The 25372-nt window shown below is 39.6% G+C and overlaps 1 pseudogene; it reads right to left on the minus strand.

Moving 5' to 3' along the window:
- Positions 1-12946: 12946 nt before the first annotated feature.
- Positions 12947-24798, minus strand: LOC115674328 (disease resistance protein L6-like; annotated as a pseudogene).
- Positions 24799-25372: the final 574 nt, after the last annotated feature.

Here is a 25372-nt window from a genome sequence, read left to right on the forward strand (position 1 = left end):
GCACCAGGTGTCGGTGAGGATGGTGAGGAGGCGGATCCGGTTGGTGGCGAGGTCGAGCATTGCAGAGGGGGCGTAGTAGTCTCGCTTGAGGGCGGCATTGTGGGGGACGAGCCGGCAGTGGCCGTGGCGGAGGCGGAGGTGGGTGGGGCCGATGTTGGTGCCCGGGGTGCCGGCACGCGCGAAGGCCGCGAAATCGTTGAGGGCGGTGGTCGTGAAGAGGAGGAGAAACCGCCATTGTTGTGAAGGTGAAGCGAAAGGCCCCATGAGAGAGAGGGCGACAAAGAACAGAAGGATGAGGTGGGAGGAGAGAGAGAGAAAGGCATACGTCCAAAAAAGTGAAAAAGCTAATAAAATCAAATCAGATCAGATAAAATAAAATAAATAAATAAATGAAAATCGAAAATCAGAACCGAATCGAACTAAATTTCAACACGCTATTCGGTTCAGATTTCAAAGAAATCCGAACCGAACCAAACCATGGACGCCCCTAGTTATCTTTTATGGAATAAACTTTTAGTGTCTGATTTTGGTTAATCTAAAGGGAAGGGATGTGGCAGATTAGGAATTTTGGAAGTGAGAGTGAAATTACGCCATTGGAACAAAACGATGGACGCGCCTCTGAGCATATTAGTGATGGAAGATCTAGATTGTACAGTGTCTTCCTTATCTTCAACATGTCCAAGCCACCAAATTAAACTCCGCATTTAGAACATTACGAAATAATTCAAGAGAGCCGATCTCATACTCATTTGTTTGCATAAGAGGAAGCAAGACCAGGCTTCTCCAAGCCCTCACACATGTCGAGGTTCAATTCTTCAATAGATGAGCGCCTATTGAACCTGAGCTTCTGGAGACCATAGCATTTTTCAAGAGACAGCTCTCCAAGTAATGGGCAAGCGTATACTATCTCACCGAGTATCTTCTCATTTAGCATAATTTCCTTCGATGACAGTTTTTAAGCGATTTCAATTGAATCGGTCCTAGTGGTTTGACATCACAAGCAATTAACTTGAGATGTACTAAATAGCTAGACCTGAGAGCAATGTTGGGTAACCTGTAAGAAATAACTGAAATGCCGCACCCTAGGAAGCCCAAATCGAGGAACTTAACCTTTTTCCTCACTGCAAAGCAAATCCATGAATCGATTTTGTTCGACATTCTTCTCTATTTCATTACATGGTCCTCGAATTCAGGATTATCACAAACATCCTCATCCGTTGCGTAGTTCAAATAGAAATCCATCTTGAGCCGGAACGAGTCAATTGTGGGGCTCTCATGCAGAGTCAATACACGGTGAAATTTAAGAACTTCTCATCATACTCAAGACCATTGTGACACTGTCCGCTCTTCACAGTTCACAATTATGGAAAGAACTGATCAAAAGATAAGTTGCGCAAAAGTCCAGAGGTAACGGAATTGCGGGACCATCACTGTCCGTACGGCGTCCCTCGTGGGTAGGAAGGAATGTATGTAGAGACCCGTATTGAGTCCGGCAAACTACTGATTACATCATTTCCACCATCTTTATGGCCCTTCCAACTTTTCGCATTGCTGATTTCGTCAACAACATTATTGCCCTCCATAGTTGATCTACTCCAGGACACACTCTGCGAATTACACAAACATAACAAAAAAATATGTCAGAAGATACATATAAAATAGTTCACGCATTGTACACCCCTATGATGTGATCAAAACCACAACAATAAAGGAGAAATGGATCTGAGAGAGAAATCCGGGGCTAAACAGAATTATGTCAGAAAAGAGGGTTGGAAGTTTGAACCCAGTCAGGACATTCTACAAACGCTTGGAGTGCAACAAGAAACAAGCCAAGTGACGTCGTGTGCCGGAAACATGGATGCTTCGTCTTCCGCATGTCAAACATTTTTAGTTCCAGTCCGGCACACGGCGGAGTGCTCAAATGATTCGAATGTGAATTGTCTTTGGGTTGGGGAAATCGAAGAGGAGCGAGAAAGGTAAAAAGGCAGCCGGTAACATGGTTGATTCAGTAACTCATGAGACAAAAAAAAGGCGGAAATCGTTATTAACTTTTAATTCAACTTTTTTGAAAAGATTTTGTAGCTTTCGCTATTTAATTTTATTTCTTTTTTTGGGTCGAATTTTAATTGCATTTCATTTTTTCAAATTATTTAGATTTTGTAGCTTTCACAATTTAACATCCATATATCTTTACATGCTTAAGCTATTGCTTGAGGCACTAGATTTAACCGTGGAAGTCATGTGCTTTCATCCACCCTAATTCTTTTTTTTTTCATCCACCCTAAATCAATGAGCTGAAATTTGAATCCAAGCTGTTCTTTCATCTCGAGCACTTGTACGAGCTGGAAATACCAAGGAGGTCTCATTTGCTAAGTAGCAATTGAAGCATCACAGACTCGCAAGTTTAAGATGGACATGACTGATTTTGGAGCTTCCATTTAGCGTACACAAATTCTAGGAAAGTATGATGGAGGAGTGTGAAGAAGCAAGTGAAGCAACTTGGACTCAAATATTATAGATCGAGCGGGGACAAGTTCGGTTCAAATGTTGAATTGAACCGAGACGGGCCGATCAAGCCGAAACTATCTATTTGGTTCAGAAATCAAAATTCCATTTGATTCGACTTTTGTCATTTCTGACATCGTTTACGTTAGGTTTCCAAAAAACAATGTGGGAGTGCTCTATTTGTGAAATCTCATATTAGAGCATCACTTATCATCTTGGAATTGTGGCGGTTGAAGTGCATATACTGATTGAGATCGATGCTCGACGGACATGTTACTATGAAAAGTCTCATTGAAAACAACCTGTGTCAGGAGGGGATGAAGTAGATTCCCACAAAGTTGGACTGGTTTCACCCAATTCAAAGTTTAAGGGGTCGATTGCCAAATTACCTAAAGTCCAGATCGATGGCCGATTTTCTCATGGAAGGTCTTCCATTGAGCTCTAACATCATTCGTGAGGAATAATGAGCAGAAAGGTTTGGATAATTAGGAAGACGAGCACATAGGATAACAGTTTTAGAGTAGACTTTAATAAAAGATACGAACTTGATGACTGCACAACTCAATACTTCACGGAATCTGTACAGTAGGTTAGGATTGTACTGATATTGATGTTGATAGACTAATCATTCAAGGGCGGTACTCAAGAATATTGACCTGCATTGACTTCCTTTCAGGACAAAGAAATGGTAGCTAAAGCTGAAAAGTGAAACATTGAAGACACCAACCTATAAGTGAAAAACCAAGAGAGAAGAGCAGCCACAGGACGGAATTAACTGCTTGTAACTGGTATCAAGAGATAATTCAAGTAAATCTATACTGCAAAAATTTAGCCGAACTATTAGAAAGAGCTGGGAATTTGAAAAGAAAGGTTGTCAAGAGAAACACACTTTGGCATAAAAAGACACATCCACTATCAAAATATTCATAAAGCTGCCTGTACAGAGTCGTGGATGTTGCTAGACCTGAGGCAAAAAAGCGAATACATCATAAAGGCCAACTACTTTTGTAAAGTCTATCAGATGTGAGACATGCCTGAAATAGAAACATCAAGGGTGTCCAAAAGAGGGGTGAACACAATTCCAATTCCAGTATCTAACCCAGGTGTATTACTGTAACAGTCTGAATTTTCGATCCTTTTCCCGGGATTTAAGAAATGAATTTGACCAATGCACTATAGTGAGGTCTTACCCGGCAATGCGCATTCACGGGATGCTAACCTTAGGGGTAGGGCCGTTGCGGGATTGAGTTCGCACGACCAAAGAACTCGACCTGGGTTCGATCTTCGATCATATCGATTGACGAGGGAATGTTTTGAGCCAACCGAGACCGATCTATTTGATTGATCGTGTCCAAAGGGCACTAGTGACAGACCCTCGCAATTATATGACAACCGAGGTCGTCCCGGGTGGAGTAAACTTAAACGTGATTTGACTTAGTGTCGGTCACGGGTCGAGAGCGCGTAATTCCAGAGAGCCACCCGTTAGCCAGAGATAAGCTAAAGTTGCGATTGCTCGATTTTAGTCATTTCTTGGAATTCGGGCCCGGGAATCGAGAATTTTGAAAGTGACAATTTTGGACGGCCGATGACGTTTTTGGCTTGGTCAACCTTGGGGCCAACCATTTCTGCAAAAAAATGGATTTCGGTTCGGGACCGGGAAAATTACGATTTTGCCCCTGTGGACACCGATGTTGGATTTTGAGGCCGTTTGAGGTTATTTTTCGCGGCCAAGGTCATTTTGGGGTGGCCACGCACATTCAGAGTGATTTTGGCCAAAAATTGGAATTTCGACAAAAATTGGAAAAATAATATTATTTTATTCCCGAGACTTTGACGTGGATTTTCGAGGGCTTGCGCGATGAATTTCGCGATTCCGACGCCATATTATGTTGGCCACGCACATATGGAACACGTATGTGCGAAAATTGGAATTTGGGTTCGGGATCGGAAAATTACGAAAATACCCCTAGGCCATTTTTAATTAATTCCGAAATTTGGATTTAATTTTGGGATTAACCAAGGTGAGTTAGGCTTAACTCAGGTCTGGTCAACCATGGTTAAGAGCAAATGACCATTCTACCCCTAAATTATTGGATGAGAAGGAAAGAAAGCCATTGGATCAAGGGCAAAATTGTCCAATTGGCTTAGATTGAGACACATGGATTCCACTCACACCAACTTTGACTCATTTGACCAGACCCTCTCTCTCTCCTCTCAGCCTATTCGGTCATTTCCCCCGTGAAAATTCTTCTTCTTCTTCGTTTCTTGTTCTGCAGTTCGGTTACTGCATTTTCTGGTACTGTTCACGTCGGAACAGTACCAGCCGGAGCTGCTGCAAGCCCACCAGCCGTCGCCACAGCACCCTTGGACCTCCCTCTCACCTGTTCAGCCACCACAGCCCGCTTTTTGTCCAAAACAGCCTTGTTTCTCTCTTTTTCTCTTTCGTCTGCAAACAGATCAGCCGGAGCTTCGTCTGAGCTCCGATTGCCGTTCCGTCGACACCCAGCCATCCAGCCTCGCCGTACGTCGCCGTCCAGCATAGTCCGTACAGTGTCCCCCGTACAGGTACTGTTCACCGTACGTACGGGGTCACTGTTCACGCCGGACCGTTGGACGCCGCGGTAATCACGGCACCTCGCCGGCCACCGTCCCAGCCACTGTCCGTACGGTGTCCGTACGGAAAATCTGTTCACCGCCGTACGGGGGGATCACTTGTTCACGCCGTCCGTACATCGCCGGCGACGCTGCTCCCGCTGCTGCCGCTGTCCCGGCCCGTTCCAGCCCCGTTCTGTCTCACCTTTTGAGTAAGTGTCTCCCCCAAAAACTACCTAGGAGCTCGGGTATTTCTAGATTCATTTAGGACCTGGTTTAGGCGATTTGTGACTGTTTTAGGGGCTGCTCGGGACTGATTTGAGTGACTGATTATTTGGTGGTAGCGGACTGATTAGGCGAAGAATTTTGAGGTTTAGGGAGCTTGGATTAGGGCTGTGATGTTGAGGTTTGATCGGAATTAAATTGTGCGATTAATTATTGGGATTGTGCCTTGAATGGAAATTTGTGCGTGATTGTGCGATTTGTGGTAGTTGGCTGATTTGGGATTGTGTTTCGGGTTGTGTACGTGTGGTCGTGTATGTCACGTGTGTGGCCGTAAGGTGTGATGGTGTGGTAGTGCGATTGCACAATATGTTCGCGTGCCAAGAATGTGTGATAGTGCTTCGGGATCGCGTGTTATATGTGTATGATTGTGTGGTGTGCTGGCGTGGTGAGAATGTATATTTGCAAAGTGTATGTGAATTGTGAAATGTGCATGCAATGTGGAATTGTGTTTGGCCGTGCGAGTACTGGTCGTGCGTAAGTGTGGTTTGAGTGGAACGAGGATATGGAAATGTGGTTTGGTTGGAAAGGATCCGTCCTGAGGCGTGTACGTTTACGCGGGACGATGCCGTCCCTGACGAGGTGACGATGCCCGGCCTGACGAGGTGTCGATGCCTGACGTGGTCAGAAGACCGTTGGCCTGATGCGTTTTACGCGGGCGCGGTAGAAGGAAAGTGTGTGTAGGATTCCGTCCCGAGGCGTGTACGTTTACGCGGGACGATGCCGCCCCGACGAGGTGACGATACCCGGCCCGACGGGGGTGACGATGCCTCGACGAGGTCGAAGACCGTTGGCCGATGCGTTTACGCGGGCGCGGTAGTGGTGGAAAGGTTGAAAATGAGTGGGATTTGGCAAGACAAGCGAGAGGATTGTGGAAAGTGACGCATGGTGTGAGTAGCGTGCGAGTGTGTTTGTATCGCGCGATGTGATGCTTAATTATGGGGTAGAAACTGCTAGGCGCGGTATGGGACGTGCCCAAGTGGTTTCTGTCTTATAATTGAGGCACGCGCGCGTCTGTGATTCCTCGCTGTGATGTGTTGGCTGTGTTATTGTCTAACGTGCAGGAACGTGCGTGATGGATTCCAGGTAGGGTCGCATGTGATTGTTAGTTTGGCCGATCGTTGTGTGTTATGTGTGTTTTCGTCTGGCGGTACGTGAGTGCCTACGTGGGGTTTGGGGTTGTACACTTATTGAGATTCGTCTCACGGTTGTATAACCGCCACTTTCAGACCCCCGGCCCTAAACCCAGGAAGTACGCCTTTTCTTTTTGGAAGTCCGGGGAGCTACTGTTGGTGCCCAGTGGAGCTGCAGGTGAGTTCCAGAGATTTGAGCCAGAGATTCAGAAGCAGACTGGAGGAGGGCGATCCTTAGGTTTTTCCTTAAGATTTTTGGGGGTTATGTAAATCGGGTTGACCCATAGGGAAGTTAAGTTAACCGGACCTTGATATTTTGTTGACGGTGATTTCGGATGCTAGTTTGTTAATTATGCCTGTAATATGATGTATGTATATTTGGTGTTGTATGAATATGTGGTTGCTGGATTGTTCTGTTGTTCTACCCCGTTGTCGTCATTATTTGTCCGGGGTTTTATTATTCGCTTCCGCATGTGGCTCTGATGTTTGGGTTGGGTCGGCGACATTCCTGGGACGTCGCATCATTTCGACCGGAGCAAGGGATGTCGCGAGCTCGATGGGGTTCGGGGCGTGACAATTACAGCACAAGTTGAGGCCCTCGGGAAACTTAACAACTTTTGTGAAAACTCTAGGAGTGTGTCTGATGTACAATAATCCTTTGACGGACGACCAATGTCACTGGCAAACATGTACTTGCTATGTGTTCGCTGCAGAGTCTTCTTGGCAGAAATCTCTATTTTCTCCAGGACCTGTGCATTCTTAAGTAGAAATTCAATGAGCTCAATGACTTCAAGCTCCTGTACATAACCATATATCTTAACATGCTGAAGCTGGTGCTCGAGGCAGGGAAATGTGCCGTCGACTGAAGTCCAGTAACTAAAGCCATTGAACTCAAATGCAAGCTTCCACCCTGCTTCAGCAAGCTAGGAATTGCATCCTGCCTATTTCGTTGGCATAAGTCGAAAGAGATGATGTCTGGTCGCGCCATAATTTATTGTTAAGTGGGTCTTTTGCTTGCTTAAGTTAGTCTTGCGAAACCCTTTTACTGGAAAGGGTTAAGAAAGAGTTCAAAGATGCTTAATATATTATTAGGATTCCATGTTTAGTGCCCATAATGGTCTCCGTTTTCGTTCCGGTGGGAAAAGGGCACGAATTTAGGACTGTTATTGATCTAGACCCCATAGGCCTGCAGGTTTGAGATTTATTGAGTGTCAGTTCTCTATTACAAATTACAGTAACACTCTAGTATATCTCCGATCAAGCCTTCCTGCTTGAGATTTTTTCTATCTAAAGTTAGGTGAGAGACGAGTGTTGTATTTATTTACCCTTCGTCCTCATTACATAGTTGAATGCTTGTGCAACCTTTTTTCAGTCCACCAACTAATCTTTTGATTTTCAAATCTCAACTTGCGGCAGTCTGAGTTCTCTTTGTCCTTCCAGTTCCTTCTTTACCCTAACATAATTACTCATTTTTGGCACATGAGCACCACAAGTGCCCAGGAAAGCAGAATAACAACGTTAATTCTTAACTTTATACAGTTCAATGCATATTAAATGTTCTGTGATAGTTGTAGGTATGTCAAAATCTTGTAATATGAAGGTTCCCTTGATCCTGTCTTCAGAGATCTGTTTACATTTTGCATTATCAACTTCATGGACAAGAGTCATTGGACAAGAAAAACCTTCATGGACAAGACAGAATGTAATAGGATGCTTGCTTGTATCTGTATGCCAATTTGTAAAAGCATGATCGTGCCTTGGGTGCTAATTCCTGAGTTATTTCATGTGATGATGCTTGTCTAAGCAATTATATTTCTTTGTGGGAACTCCTTTCATTTTGCTTCATATTTTGTCTTTGGTCTCACTGAAACTCATTTGTTGCATATGCTGGAGTCGCATTTTTGCTTAACTGTCAGTGACTTATATCGTTTTGAAATTCCTAACTCTGTGCTTCTTATACTTAGATACATTTCACGAGATTAAAAGGAAGCGTGACAGGAGAAAGCGTGACACTTTGATAGTTCATGATTCCATTCACCAAATGATAATTTGGCATCATTATGATTTGGTTGTGTAATTCCTCTTCCAGACAAGTAATTTTTTAACTGATAGATCTTTGGAATGAAAAGAACGCAGCTGTCCTTTTTTAGTACTCAATCAATTAGTTGCCACATCCTCAACCTCCGCCCCTCTCTCCACCCTATTAGAGTAAATAAATTGTTTTATAGTTAAAAGACAGCATGAACTTCATACAGGTACCTTACCAAAAAAAAAAAAAAACTTCATACAGGTTGATTATGATTGTAATTTTGGCCTATTATACGGGTTGTGTGCACTCCTTGACTGAACTGCTGTTTCTATTTTTGTCCTTTCATACAGGTATGTAAAACTCCTTGACTTAGATTTTGTTTCTTCACCCAAGATAAGAATGAAACTGAGATACAGGAAAGCATGGAAATTAGTGGTTCCTCGTCGTTTAAGTCTTTAAGAGGCAAATCAGCAATCCGATTTTGCTTCCTTCCCAAGGCAAAGTCAGACTATGGTCCAAGCTGTGCACCAGTTTATTTCAATATGTATGATCTGACCCCAATGAGTGGATATGTTTACTGGGCTGCACTTGGCATGTTTTAATCTGGTGTGGAGGATAAGCCAACCTTGTTCAATTCATATTTTATTAGAATTATTACATCTGATTATCCTTTTGGACTCAAAAGGGGAGCTTACAGATTAAACAGTAGAAATGGGAAGTTACATATATGGGGATATATTATTTTCACAGGTGGAACCGTGCAATTCCAATAGAACATGGAACTGAGCTTCTTTGAAGCGACCTGCAAAAAAAAAAAAAAAACCCGAAACCCGGCCCGGCCCGACCCGGTCCTTGGGGTGTACAATGATCAAGGTCTTGGGGTGGGTCTAGGCGGGTCAAGCATGACCCTATATGTTTCGGGTCGGGTATCATGAAAGCCCGACTTGACCCGATTGATTGACACCCCTACAATTATGTACTTTTTCAAGAGTTGTATTGTTGGTGAAAAGAGTATGTCCATTCATATAAGAAGAGCAGTTTTTCAGAACATAATGACTATTCCTCTAAACAGAGTATCGTTTTACCAACTTTAGAACGAATAGTCATGTATTATGAAGAATTTCTTGAGCTGTGCGGACAAAATGGAAAAGAAAAATTGTGATAAAATGATGATCGTAAGTTGTCTAATCTTACTGAATTTAAAGGTGAAACGATGTCTCATATTGCAATGATGAAAGGTTATATGGATAAAAGTAAAAGGTCTTATTCGATATAGTTAATTCAAATATGAGAGAGTGTCTTGGTGTCTTGATAAAAGGTCACGTGGTTAAAATTAACTAAAGTTTGAAAAATGACTCGTGAGTCTGGCTTTGGAAGAAACAATAGTAGTAAAGACTCGTTAAAGAAGTGGTAGGGCTGTGATTTGGTTTTGTGAGAGAACTAATAACAGTGAAGACTCCTTTACGAAGCGGGAAGGTTTTCTAGACAGTCAAACGGTGTCACTTATTTAAACTGCTAAATATTTTTTCTGTCTGAACATTATAAGAGCTTATAAATGTCTATATAAAGAAAAAAAATTGATAGCTAAATTAATTAGAACCTACTACATAAGAATCTTCTATTGATGAGGTAATCTGGTAATTTTGAGGAAACAGCAGTTGGGTAAGTATAGAAAAGGGTATTCATACATTTGTTGGATATAAAAGGACTCAATAGCCTATTCACATAAAATATTGCGAGAATAAAGGATGATAAGAGTCGGTTTTCTTATTTAAAAAATTGATTTCTTTCTAGTTTTCGGACGATGAGAATTTATTTCTTTCATAGATTCATGAAATCCTCGTCACCTCATATTCAGTAGCATGAAGACTTTATCCTCTACATTCAATGTATATATGGAAATCTATTTGTGAATTCCAAACCACCCAATAACAAAGGGCGAAATAATCATAACCTATTTGAAAGAAAATGTTAAACTAAAACCACATCCACGTAAAGACCACGGGAGGGTTTTGGACTGTCATATTCTTCTCCAAGCCGCCAATACTTGTCTTTTATCGTGAGTTTCCACTTTTGTGTTTCCTTCTAAATTTCTATTCCACTGGATGAGTATGGTAGGAGCACAAGTTCTTGACTTGCCTCTCATTTTTCGCTGTACATTTTCATGATGCGATTCAACTGGGCTGATTTGGACCCTTTTAAAGTTCTAGGTCACGGAGTATGTATCGACACTACAGCAGTAGGCATGCTACTCGAGTGTGAGCAAGATGCCTAGGATTTTGACAATAAATACGCTGAACTAAGTAGGCTTCGGTGAAATTTATTCACATATTACTTGTCCTTTTACAGAGTTTTTTATGCACTTGATGATTTTTTGGTGCACTTAGTGATTTGCTATTGATATTATCTAATATTGATTTTATTTGGTTAGTTTTTTTTATTGGATTTGGTGCTTCAGTGAATAAAACTTAACTTTTAGTGACATGTTGGGTCATTAATTGAAGAGATTATGCTTTTAACATTCATATGCCAACATAAGAAATTAAAGTTGATCAGAGGTAGGAGTGTTAATAGGTCGGGTCGGGTCGGGCTTTCCTAAAACCCGAACCAACCCAAAATGCACAGGATTGTGCTTGACCCGCCCCAAGACCCTATTCAGCATTTACCCCAAGAGATGGGTCAGGACGGGTCGGGTTGGTGCCAGTGCCACAATGCCTAAATCTCACCAGAGGTGGATAAATCGTCCTCCTTATCAGTCTTTCTCAAGCAAGAGACAAGAGTGCAGTGGCCATGGAGGGTGCGATTATCTGCAGAACCAAGAAAAAGAAAAATCATATCCAATTCAGACTAGTCAGAGAAGTAGCGACGAAAGAGAGACTTGCGATCAGAGAGGGAATGAGAGCGCAGGTGGACTGAGACAGCGACGGCGACGGCGGTGGCCGTGAAGTCCAGCACGGCAATGGAGAGAAGAGTTGAGGGCTTCGCGTGTAGCTCTGAATGGCCGAAGAGAGTCCCGGCGTTCGATCGGGATCCGTCGTCAGAGCTTCAATGGGGAGAAGGTGAAGAAGACTGGGAATTCGTTCAATCCATAGAATTTGGCAAAGAAGAGCGACGGGAGATGGTAAAATATCTTTGTTGCTCTGGGTACTGGGTAAGTGGGCACTGGTGTCAAAAAAGCCCGACCCAGCCTGACCCAAACAATACCCACACTTAAAAACCCTACCTTGAAGAAGACTAAGGCCCAACCACAAAATACCGAAAATTTTAGGGTAGGGTTGGGCCGGGCCGCTTCGGGCTGGCGCGAGCTTTTTTGACACCCCTAATTGGAGGTGATCAAGAATTGAAAATTCAAGAGCAGGTGATGGTCCCCTATTTTTTAAGCCACCAATACATGCGTTTTCACTACAAAAAAATGAAGAAATAAAACAAAAAGTTAGTAAAAGAGTTTATGTGCAAATTTTTTAGTCCAAGCCCATCTCACAAGAGGTCACCGCTAGTATCTCAGAAGGCTTACATCTTCTGCTTGATACAGCGCTTGTTCGTGCTTGCCTTATCGCTCCTCTTGAACTTGAAGTTATACAGCTTCCAGCCTCTTTCTGGAGGATCCCTTCTCGGATTTGAAGCACATCTGGCCTCACTTCCCCTGCTTATTTTTACATGTACTCGGTCAAACTCCCTAGTTCTATCCCTCTTCACCTGGACCACGTTGAAATTCCACATAAGTTTTAAGGACTACAAAATTAATATTATGCAAATCTTTATTATTTATAGAAGAAACGTCTCTTTGATTTTCAACTTCGATTGTAACTTTGCAGGATCTCTCATACTGTTCGACTCCTCCGCACCCTTTGGCAACTCAAGCACAAGACATCATTTTGGTTGGCAGGTTCCCTAATGTCATCCTCGTCCTTCTTCCTATCTTCCATACTCATCGTTTTCCCTCCATTGACCCTGCCATAGTGCCCAATCCTTCCGTCCTTCATTTGCTTCCTATTTTCCATAGCTTCAAAACATTCAAAATTGCCGACTCACTGTCAACCTCTCCCACGACGTACACATGAATTCATCCTCTTTTAGATGCTAGTTGGACCATTCTCTTCACTTGCTCGTCACTCATGATCTCTGTGAGCAGCTCTGGGTATTCACCAAGATCCTCGTACCACATTCTCTTTAAAAAAAAAAGCCGGAACCTTTCACCTTGGCAATCAATCCTTCATAAGTCACTCAATGAAATATGAAGTTGCTATAAACATTGGACTTGGTTTAATTAGGTGATAATTTTACCAATAATGAAGGAATCGGCACTTCTTTTTATCTGGCAAACAAACTCTGATTTCCAGTAGATGCTATCATAAAGTCTTTTCCTTTTTCGCAAAGTATTAAATTAGGCGCTAATGAGACTCACTTGGCATTCCAAAGTTTTTTTTGAACGTATATGATTTTCCCAACTTACAACAACAAAACAAAAAAATGGTCCGTGAGACCATGTCCAGGTTCATCAATACCAACAAAACTCATCCCAAATTATTTGAACCCAAAGAAAGATATGAAAGCAAAACAAAAATCACCAGAGAGTCCTCACAAAGACTGAACCCGCGCATTCCAGCTAATTGCCCAATTTTCCTGGGAAAAATTTTCCCCGCAAAAGCGAGAGAAACAGGAAAAAGGCAACACTGAAAAAGAAAGCAAGAAAGTGCACGGTGCAGCCCCATTGGCTGGCCCTGATTATTGCTCCTTCCAAAGAAGTGTCAACCCCTCCCTCGACGATCAAAAGAATCGATCCTCTTTTAGATGCTAGTTGTGCCATTCCCTTCACTTGCTCATCACTCTTGATCTCTACTTGTAACTCGCAATCTTCACCAGGAGTCTTGTACCACATTCTCTTTAAAAGAAAGCCGAAATCTTTAACGTCGGCAATCAATCCTTCATATGTCACCGAATCAGGGGTGACGTATATTTTTTCCCTACACGTTACAAAAGACGCACCACTTGATGGCTTTGTCTTTAGGATGAAATCGATTGTGAAGGGATCTTCCATCTGTGATGTAACAAGTTCAACATGAGAGCCAAAACAACATATTTATTGGATATATATTAAACCTCTTTGCATATTTTCCTGAAATCGAATACGGCACAAACATCATTCATTAGTTAGAGACAAATCCAGGATAAATACTCATTTTCCCAATGGAATTATCTAGCTTTTCTTTTAGTAATTAAGTTTGAACTTTTAATAAGTATGTGATGTGAATTTAAATTAAACATCAAATGAGCTAGATAATTATTTACGTACTATCTCATCACAGATTCCCTTTTTACAGGAAAAATAAAAGAAACATTAAGGTAGCGCATGATAACCATTCTGGTTCTGTCCAGAACTGATTTTCTGTTCCCAGAAATAGCTTTGGACCAAAAACCCGTTTGGTAACGCAATTTCATTTTTCTATTTCTGGAACAACTTTTTGTTCCAGAACCGATTCTGAACCAGAAATCAGAACAAAAAAAAAGTAGGTTTTCTATTTCTAGACCAAAAATGAGAATCATTTCTGAGAGAACTCTTTCTTCAAAACACATGTTCATATGGAAGTCACGATCTTTGTGCGAGAAAAAAAGCAAAAAATCAAAAATTTCAAAACTTCACAGAATGGTTTAGAATCTGTGGCTACCCACTTTGAGCAAAATTTTAATTTTTTTAGGTGCCGAAAAAAATAAAAAAAATAAAAAAATAAAAAATTTTAAAATTTCACAAAATGGCTTAGAATACCTATGGCCACCCACTTTGAGCGAAATTTAATTTTTTTTAGATGCCAAAAAAAATAAAAAATAATCAAAAAATCTAAAATTTAAAAACTTCACAGAATGTTTTAGAATACCTGTGGCCACCCAATTTGAGCGAAATTTAATTTTTTTTAGGTGCCGAAAAAAATAAAAAAATAAAAAATTTCGAAACTTCACAGAATGGCTTAGAATACCTGTGGCCACCCACTTTGAGCGAAATTTAATTTTTTTTAGATGCCAAAAAAAAAATAAGCAAAAAGCAAAAATTTCAAAACTTCACAGAATGGCTTAAAATACCTGTGGCCACCCACTTTGAGCGAAATTTTATTTTTTTTAGGTGCCTAAAAAAATAAAAAAAAGCAAAAAATCAAAAATTTAAAAACTTCACAAAATGGCTTAGAATACCTGTGGCCATCCACTTTGAGCGAAATTTAAATTTTTTTAGGTGCCGAAAAAAATAAAAAAAATAAAAAATTTCAAAACTTCACAAAATTGCTTAGAATACCTGTGGCCACCCACTTTGAGCAAAATTTAATTTTTTTTAGGTGCCGAAAAAAATATAAAAAATAAAAAATTTCAAAACTTCACAGAATTGCTTAGAATACCTGTGGCCACCCACTTTAAGCAAAATTTAATTTTTTTTAGGTGTCGAAAAAAAATAAAAATAAGCAAAAAAGCAAAAATTTTAAAACTTCACAGAATGGCTTAAAATACCTGTGGCCACCAACTTTGAATGAAATTTTATTTTTTTTAGGTGCCGAAAAAAAGAAAAAAAAGAAAAAAATCAAAAATTTCAAAACTTCACAGAATGGCTTAGAATACATGTGGCCATCCACTTTGAGTGAAATTTAATTTTCTTTAGGTGCAGAAAAAAAATTAAAAAATCAAAAAAATCAAAAATACCATTTGAGCACCTAAAAAAAATTAAATTTCACTCAAAGTGGGTGGCTAGAGACATTCTAAGTCATTCTGTGAAATTTAAAATTTTTGATTTTTTTATGTTTTTATTTTTTTTTCGGCACCTAAAAAATTTAAATTTCACTCAAAGTGGGTGGCCACAGATATTCTAAGTCATTCTGTGAAGTTTTGAAATTTTTGATTTTTTTCTTTTTTTTTCACCTCAAAAAATTAAAATTTCACTCAAAGTGGGTGGCCACAGGTATTCTAAGCTATTCTGTGAAGTTTTGAAATTTTTGAGTTTTTGAATTTTTTTTGGCACCTTAAAAAATTTAAATTTCACTCAAAGTGGGTGGCCACATGTATTCTAAACTATTCTGTGAAGTTTTGAAATTTTTTATTTTTTGATTTTTCTTGGGCACCTAAAAAAATTTAAATTTCACTAAAAGTGGGTGGCCACAAGTATTTTAAGCCATTCTATGAAGTTTTGAAATTTTTGATTTTTTTTGAAAAAATTCAACAAATTTCCTATTTTCCTGAAATCTGAATTTTTTTATTTTTTGGAAATTGTGATGAATTTTTCTAGAATTTTTCAAATTTTTTTGAATTTTTTTTTAGATTTTTAGGAATTTTTTGGATTTTCTAATTATTTTTATTCCATTTCTAAAAAAATGGATTTTTGTTCCTGGAAATAGAATTTTGTGTTGTTTATCAAACGGATTTTTGTTTCAGGAAATAGAAATTTTGTGCTGTTATCAAACGGGTTTCTGTTCCAGAAATAGAAATTTTTTGTCGTTATTAAACGGGTTTCTTTTCTTAGAAACTCATCATTGAACCAGAAATAGAAAAATCTATTTCTATTTCAGGAACTCATTCTGAAACAGAATGGTTATCATTCGCTACCTAAATTGCCAATGTAAATAAAACTTTCCAATAGCGATTTTTTCCACCCTTGTTTTGATGATTATAACTACTCACTAACCATCATATCATGGATAGATTAGGTTGCCTGTGGAACATTTTCTTCATACTGCTATATTATACATAAATGGGATCAATAGAAGACTTTCTTAATTTCTTTCTTTGAATATTATAGTCCTAACATTTAGCTTGACTAATTCCTATTGATACACATAAATTACGGGAAAATTACCAAAAAAGTCATAAACCTATTGCATTTGTATCAATTCAGTCATAAACCTTTCAATTCAGTCAATTTAATTCTAAACATTTCCACATTTGTACCAATTCAGTCCATCTGGCCAATTTAGGGCGGAAAATCGTTGATGTGGACGCCGACCATCCTACGTGACACTACCAGCACTGACGTGGACAAAATTTAATATTTTTTAATATTTTTTGAATTTTTTTGAATTTTTTCTTTTTTTTTTTGTCTTTTCTTTTCTATCATTTTTCTTTTATGGTACATTGTTGACCGGCAAGGTTGCCGGTCGACCATTGCCGGCCACAGTCGAGGGCCAGCGCCCTCACCTAGTTTGGGCAAGGGCCCCCATGCCCACGCCAGCCACGGGCGAGGGCCGCGACGCCCTTACCTAGACCAAGCGAGGGCATCGCAGTCCTCGCCCTCCACGAGCGAGGGCCTTCACATCCTCGCTTGTGGCCAACGAGGGCGTGACGGCCCTCGCTCGTGGCGAGTGAAGGCCATGATGCCCTCACCTAGTTTGGGCGAGGGTGTCGCAGCCCTCGCTGGCCAACAGGCGTGGGTTTCATCCCTCGCCTGGATCTAGGCGAGGGCCCAGTGCACTCACTTGTGGCCAACAAGGGTGCAGCGGCCCTCACCCGTGGCCGGCGAGGGTATGGGGGCCCTCGCCTAGACCAAGCGAGGGTCGCTAGCCCTCGACTGTGGCCGGCGACCTCGCTGGCCACAAGTGTACGGTAAAAGAAAAGATATAGAAAAAAACAATAAAAAAATTCTGAAAAAAATATAAAAAAATATAAAATTTATTCACGTCAGCGCTAGTAGTGCCACGTAGGACCGTCGGCGTCTACGTCAGCGATTTCCAGCCTAAATTGGCCGGATGGACTGAATTGGTACCAATATGAAAATGTTTAGGACTTAATTGGTCAAATTGAATTGTTTAGGAATAAATTAGCACAAATGCAATAGGTTTAGGACTTTTTTGGTACTTTTCCCCATAAATCACTGCGTCTACGTACTTCAAATAAGGCTTTATCCACATCTTTACAATGGTTGCTCCTAAGATTATTTTGTATCTTGCCATGTGAACAATAAAAACCCATAGTCAAGGTGGTCCAGTAGGTAAAATTTCATAAACTGCCCGACACATGAGATAGTCTCTTGCAATTTATTGTATACAAATTATTTGTAACCTAACAAATTGTACAATTGATGTCAGAAGATTATCTGTACCTTAATGCAAGATTTAGTGAAATAATGCTAGGCTAGAGTTATTTCCTTTTGTTTATGAGTCCTATTTGTAGATTACCTTACATGTAAGTTTGCCTTGTTATTGTATTCATCTACTTGTTTTTTTTTTTGCTAGAAATTGTACTAATCTACTTACTACTTATAAAAGCACAGAAATAAGGCTCCTTTTCTCTAAATTTTTAAAAGTGTTACGCTGCTTCTTTCTCACTTGTTCCTTCTTAACAATTGCTCTATTTAATTCCAATCCCTCTTCTATCCACACCTTGATGATCCTCTGATTTCTAGAATTCGTAATATATTGTTATGTGGTTTTGAACATTTTCGTATTATTGCAAATTATGATGCTTTGATACAAAAAAAAAATCATAAATCTAATATATACCACAAATCAACTACACCTTGTTCATCTTTCATTCCCATTTGGTGACGCGTGGCAGAATCTAGTGAGTTCTTTATTTGTTCTTTTGTAAAGCTTTGATCGAATCGTTTGACATTAATTTCTCCACAGCTCATTAATGCAATAATCGAATTAAATAATCGATAAGTACTATTATTATATAAAACATTAAGTTTGTGCATCAATTATGCCTATTGCAAAAAAATAAATAGTAGACAAAAAAAATCATATGATGCTTTTGAAATCTATGATTGATGACCGATTATCTAATTTCTTGTCTATGAAAGAAATTTTGATGATTAATATTTAAAGAATGATTAAATGATCTTACTAGCAATATTAAAGAACCAAAACTATCCAACAACAAAAAGGCAAGTAGAGACAAGTGACTAAGATTAAAAAAAAATGCAACCTAAGTAATTAAGGTACGGCACAAAATGGGAACCTCAAAAGAAGGTGGAAAGATAGCTTTAGGAACCGCAATTATCCAACACCATAAAAACGACGGAAATAAATTAGCCACCTAAGAAATTACAGTGCAACAAAAAAATGGCAACTTTAAAACGGCGGATATCGCGTCGCTAAAGAAAGGAGGATATTTGGGCTAAAAAGGAAGTAAACTGAAGTCCCACACATTGATGAAGAAGACGTCGCACCTTCTTTGATGGATTCGGAAGAATCTCCTCTAGTAAATGCTTCAAAGGCATTCCGCATTCAGTATCTTTGATAGAGTCTCCACACTTCAAAAGAGGGAGGAAAGATAGCTTTAGGAACCACAATTATCCAACAACAGAAAAACGAAGGAAATAAATGAGTCACCTAAGAAATTAGGGTGCAACAAAAAAACGGCGGACGGATATTGTGCGACTAAAGAAGGGAGGATATTTGGCCTAAAAAGAAATTAAACAAAAGTCCCACACATTGACGAAGAAGATGTCGCACCTTGTTTGATGTATTCAAAAGAATCTCCTCTCTGTAACGCTTCAAAGGCATTCTCCTACCAGAATCTTTGAGAGAGTACCCACACCTCCATATATTGACGAAGCAATCATCCGGTATTTTTGTGCAAGATGCATCAATCAACCTTCTCAATGACGGGCAAGTAGAAACCACCAAGGATTCTAGAGACTCTAGCTCGTTTAAGCCCTGAACATCAGTAAGTACATTGCACCTCCCGATTCTCAAAGTCTCCACGTTCTTCAAGTATGACAACCCACTTATTATTGTCAGTGATTTGCACTTAAAAACGCTCAAGGATTCCAATGATTTCGAAAGACCCTCAACTTGTATCTCAGCTAGCTCTGGACAATCTGACACTTCCACTTGCTGTAGCTTCCCTAGTTCCATATGAATGGATAATCTCTGAAGCCGTACACAAGTCTCCACAGTGAATTTCTCCAATCGTGGAAATCTATTAAGTGAAATGTCTTCCACTTCACAAAAACTCATCTTTATAGTCGACAAATTCCTCCAACTCCAATCGAAGAATGAAAGCAGCATGAGGCTTTTGAGGTCTAGGCGAGACAAAGTTAGCTCTTCCATATGAGAAAGAGAAGCCAACTCTGGAGGTGCAGGGACGTTCAGCAGATTTAACTTTAACCTTTTCAGTTTAGATAACCTCCCCATCCACCTTAAGTTGCGTAATGTGGTTAGGTTTGATTTGCCTGTCCCATGAGAGTCATCGCTTAGCTGTAGTTCAACCAAATTAGTAAGGTTCGACAGATCAGGGACTGAAAGTAATGATTTAGATTGAAGATGTAGACAGGTCAAACTTGTGGGAAGCTCTGGCAATTCTTGAATCTTATGACAATGTGATAAATTGAGTGTTTGGAGGTGACGAAACATGTTGATTGTCCTTGGAAGCCCGCAAATGTTGGTGAATTTTAAATTTAGGATTCTTAAAGATGACAATTCTCCAATTCCAACGGAAATATCACTTGTCACACTATGGCTCGAGAGATCCAATTCTTCAAGATTTACCAAAGTGCTAATGCCACTAGGTAACTGCCGATTATGATTCATCCAATCATATGGTGATTTTAATGCAAAACGCAGGATGCGTAATGATTTTAACTTTTCAATTGAGTTGGGAAGTTCCCTTATTATCGTGCCTGTCAAAAGAAAAACTCTCCAGTTTTAGATTATAAATATTTGGATTTTAATTTCCAATGGAGTTTGGAAATTTAGCAATGCGCGTACCTGATAAGTCTAACTCTGTCAATGAGGTCAAGTTTCGAATTGAGCATGGAAGTTCTCTCAACCTGGAACATCCCAACAATGAGAAGTGCTTAAGCTTCACTAGTGTCCCAATTTCTTTAGGCAAATCTGTAAGATCCTGGCACCATTCGATCTTTAACTCAATCAACAACTGTAGATAGGAAATGAAGCTTTCAATTCTCTTTAGACTAGAGCAGCCTCCAAGAGTCAACCTTTCTAAACCCGAGCATCTAGAGATGTCTGGGATTGTTGTTATGCCATAACACCGAGTAATGGATAGAACTTTCAAATCCCTTGCCGTCTGTTAAAATGGATGGCGTGTCAAGTGTAAGAACCATCGCATAGTACACATGGGAACTATCATACTAGAATTAAAACATGTAATTTACCTTGATCAAGTCCCAAGCTTTTGAATCATCCTTGAAGTCAATACCGCAGAGTTTACAAACAACAAGCTGATCCAATTACAAATTTTCCGCCCCAAAATCCTTCTCAGGAGAAAAACACCAAGAAAACCATCTTAAATTTGAATGACACCTTGCAAAGTCCCCAGCATAAGTTCCCTTGTTTAACTCGAGGAATCTTAAGTTTGGTAACCCTTCAAAGTTTTCATTTGTAATTGGTCCATGTACCTCAAGCGCTTCAACCCTTTGCTTCCTCTGCAAGAGAAATTTCACAATGATGTGAAGAAGTTTGTCGACTTCCGACCACTATGTTTTATAACTCGCATGGGCAGGAAAAAAGTTGATAAAGATCTTGAACAATGTGTATATACAACTTCTATTTGAAAATGGAAGATTTCTTACTTACCTTTTTTGTTCTTATGATTTTGACGGCATCATCCGCAATCCATAACCTACTCCGCTTTTCAAGGTCACCTAGACTATCTTTACGGACAATTTGTCTTCCCAATGCTATTAGTTGATCATGCATCTGAAACTTCTCATCTTCCAATATATTTATCAAGCACCTCTTGGTGAGGACTTCAATCCCTTCTGTGGGATAAAATTTACAACTTGCCCACATGTAAATTGCATCGGTCTTCTTCTTATTGAAAAAGAAGCATGCTATATCGAGGAAAATTTCTTTCTGAGAATCATCTAGGTCATCATAGCTAATCCTCAACTTCTCTAGAATCTCTTCCTTAGGTACGTCCCTTAACTTGTCCAAGGTCTCTTCCCAAAATTTTTTGTCTTCCTTATCCTTAAATAATGAACCTACCACTTCAACAGCCAAAGGAAGCCCTCCCATAAGTGAGACAATTTCCTCTGAAAGCTCACGATAATCATCTAAAGGATAATCTGTACGAAAGGCATGCCGACAAAAAAGCTGAAGTGCAAGACCGTAATCCATCGTTTGCATCTCATACCGTTCAATTTTAACTTCAAATCCCTCAACTTGCAGAACATCTTTGTCTCTCGTTGTAATGATTATCCTAGATCCTCGGTTTAATTTGGAATTTCCTATTAAATTTTTAATGGGAACTTTCTTATCAACATCATCCAGAACCACAAGGACCTCCTTATTACTAAGTGTTGCTCCAATCCTCCTCATTCCTTCTTCAATATCTTTGATATTTTTTGCTGATTCAGAATTACCAATGTCAATTAGTAATTTCTTCTGCAACGGGACTATGCCCTCATTAATCAACCTTTCTCGAATGCTCTCAAGGAAGCTACAACACTTTCCAAAGTGGGAACAAAGTTCATTGAAGACGACTTTAGCAATAGTTGTTTTACCGATGCCACCCATTCCGTAAATTCCAATGAGCCGCACATCACCATGGTTGACATCTAAGAACTTCTTCAAGTATTTTACCCGATCATCAAGTCCAATTAAATGTTCAGTAACTAATTTTCGTCTTATCTTCAGCTTCTTCAAAACCTCTCTAACAACTAATCTGACAATCTCGGCTTGGCTGCAAGGTACAAAAGCACTTTCATTAGTTGAATAGATTAATTTCATACCCACGCATCAGATATGGGAGTGTCAAAATCTTAACTTGAAAAGATTCAAGTATATTAGAGCGATATTTAAGTACAGATAATAATTATCATAGGCTGATTAAGTAGACTCATTTTTTTTATGTAAATCTATGATTATATGAATTTCTGAAGTGTATAGTATTGACTTACACGATGACCACAGTTACCAAGTGTCTACTATATTTTGTATAAGCAAAATTTTGGCATTTATAACTAGGCCTAGAAACAATTTCAGCAATTGTAACGAAATCATGAACCAAGATAATGTAGACAAATGCAACATCATCCATTGAACACTATAGTTTGGTTGGAAAGCTATAATCCTGAAAAAGAAAGGCCCAAAATATTTGTATTGGCCTAACTTCTGCACGTAAATCTTCGATGGATCTACTTATGAAGGCTTTCCAAGAGCTATGTCAGATTAAGATTTGTTCAACATTGAAATCAAGAGACCCACTCTCATTGTTTTTTTTTTTTGCCTCACTTCTCTCTTCTATGTACATGTGTGTGCAGTGCTCATGAGGATCGAACCCCGACCTAGTACTCTCCGATCCCATCCCCCAATCCCTTTACCAGCAGGGCTACATGAGGTTAACTTGATGGTTAATGATTGAAGATATGTATGGATTAGGCGCATAGCAAATGTTTGATTCTTCACACCATCATGTGGATACATTCCTATGTTTGGGCCACCTACTTAGGATTTGGCTTGCATCTTATCTGATCATAGAGGTAGTAGCTAGTAGCATAAGTCATTGTTTCGTAATTAACTTATCTAAGTGGACTTCTTTGTCAATATTAAAACAAAATGGAGAGGCCCTGTCTGTCTGCTTTCTAATAACTCCATCTTTTGGTTAAAAATCCGGAATTCTCAAGCGGCACATTAGTCCCATTGACTACGTAACCCCGAAAGCACAAGAGATTGCCCACTCTAAAACATTGCGCAAAAACAGCTCATTTACTTTGTAGAAGCTAATGGGCGCCCACATGCTATAAAAGCACACAATTGATTTGTTAATATAAGAAATTCGTTAGATTTAAATTTATCAATTGAATAGCCAAATTATGTGTTGTTATTGATGAACTATAGTAAGCATATTAAATTGTTATATAAAGGTTATGCAATGACCCCCCAAAACAAGATCATGTTGGGTCCCAACTCATCAATAGCTCATGTTCGAGCCAAGTGGCCCACTATTCATTTTCACCTTTTATTAATTTGGATTAGATTAGATGGGTGATTACTATTTCAAGGCTTTTTAGTTTGCCTGATACAATCCTCAAGAAAGGTGAAAAGGGAAATAATAACAAATCCTAAAACCATTTTCCCCACACGTCAACTTGCATCTCCATATTCCACGATAAGCAAATTGAATCCCCAATCTCTACTCTCTTTTTTTATACATTGCATTTGTTGCCCTAACTTTCTTATCAAAAGGACCCTCACCACTCTCGTCAGCCTGTGACCGTCAACCTTCAGCTGTTGCCCATCCTCGACCGCTGCCTACTGGTTCGCTGCTCATATTTGTTACCGTAACTTTCTTATCACAAGGGCAATTGGATTTTTTGGGTTAAAAATTGTAAATTGTGATAAATGCAGTGGTAGATAAATACGAATGCAAAATCCGAAGTTAATCTCTTGAATATTTGGTAGCCCTACGAGACAGCGAAGAGGAAAAAATGATTAGTAAAAGGAATGTGGAGGTCCATGTCATTGAAGTTATTGACATAGGAGGGGGAAATTTTAGGGAAGATGTGAAGAGCAGTGGATGTAAAGTTGAACGAGAGCAGCAATTGGAGGTTGTTTCAATATTTTCCGCTAAATAAAAAAAAGAGAGAAATTATTTGACCGGGCAACGTTGTGTCCCCTTAAACAATAAAAAAGAAAAAGGCAGGGAAAGAGTTATTACCTTGTTTTCTTTTCCACGACCCATCCCTTGTGTTCATCTACCTTTCCAAGAGCTGTTTTCCACGCCTCTACTTCGGTGGGAGACTGCTTCTCGTGTTCCTCGAGAGCAGCTTTATAGGGGGCATCGCTATCTGGTCGAGTCTTAAATTTAAGATCGTTAGGTTTCACGAGGTAAAAAATAGGAAAGATACTTTTTTGACCCCCTGAGGTATACACATTATCTACCATGAGCTTAAGCTCACGGAGGCACCATTTACTGGAAGCATAATTCCGAGAAAAGATGAGTATGTAGAGTGTGAAATTATTGATAGCACGTTCAAGTCTATCACTAATAACATCACCGACGCGGAGTTTTTCTTCGTCCCTGAATGTGTGGACTCCGGTATCTACCAAGCGATCGTAGAGGAAGCCTGTGAAATTATGACGTGTATCGTTTCCTCTAAATTCAGGAACACATCGTACTCACATCTTAATGCTCTTGCAGCATCACTACTTGTTCTAGCCTTCCAGTTTGCCATGGCTAGGAAGCTTGTTACTTCCAGATATCTTGCTCTCCCCCAAAAGAGAATAAAGGGTTGGTGGAGCGGGGCCTGGCAAAGAAGTGAGCTGAGGTTTTCGATATGAGCGTAGCAAATCACTGCCAATATCTTAAATACTTGGCCGGCTCACTTTAAAATCAAGTTTAATTGCCTACTTCCCACCTAAGACTCTGCATTAGCAAGTTGACACCGGTAATGGTGACAAGACTTTTTAACAAGTTAGGAAATTTTTTAAAGAATACTTGGGAGACCTTGAAGGGCAATCAGACTTTAGTTTTCCTTTGAAATAAGGGTTAACACTACGAAATATCCTAAACTACTACATTTGTGATAAATTTATGAACTAATTTTTTAACCATGAAAAGCCCTAAACTAGTACATATATGACAAATTTATCTCAAACTAATTTTTTGACCACCAAAAACCCTAAATTGGTACACATGTGACAATTTGATTGTACCAATTTGGAGTTTTTCATGATATTAACTCTAAGGATTGCCACGTGGACTTGCCACATCACCATACCAGGTCACCATGTGTAATAAATCTATTGCCAATTCAGTCCTAAACCTTTCAATTTTGCCAATTGAATTCTGAATATTTTCACATTTTTGCCAATTGAGTCCATGTGGCCAATTTTGGCCGAAATTGGTTGACATGGACACTAGTCTTCCTACATGGCATGGACGGTATAGGAAG

This window comes from Syzygium oleosum, unplaced genomic scaffold (genome assembly GCF_021117445.2).
Source record: "Syzygium oleosum isolate NSW1041296 unplaced genomic scaffold, Sole_v2.1 Sole_v2.04, whole genome shotgun sequence".
Taxonomy (NCBI): Eukaryota; Viridiplantae; Streptophyta; class Magnoliopsida; order Myrtales; family Myrtaceae; genus Syzygium; species Syzygium oleosum.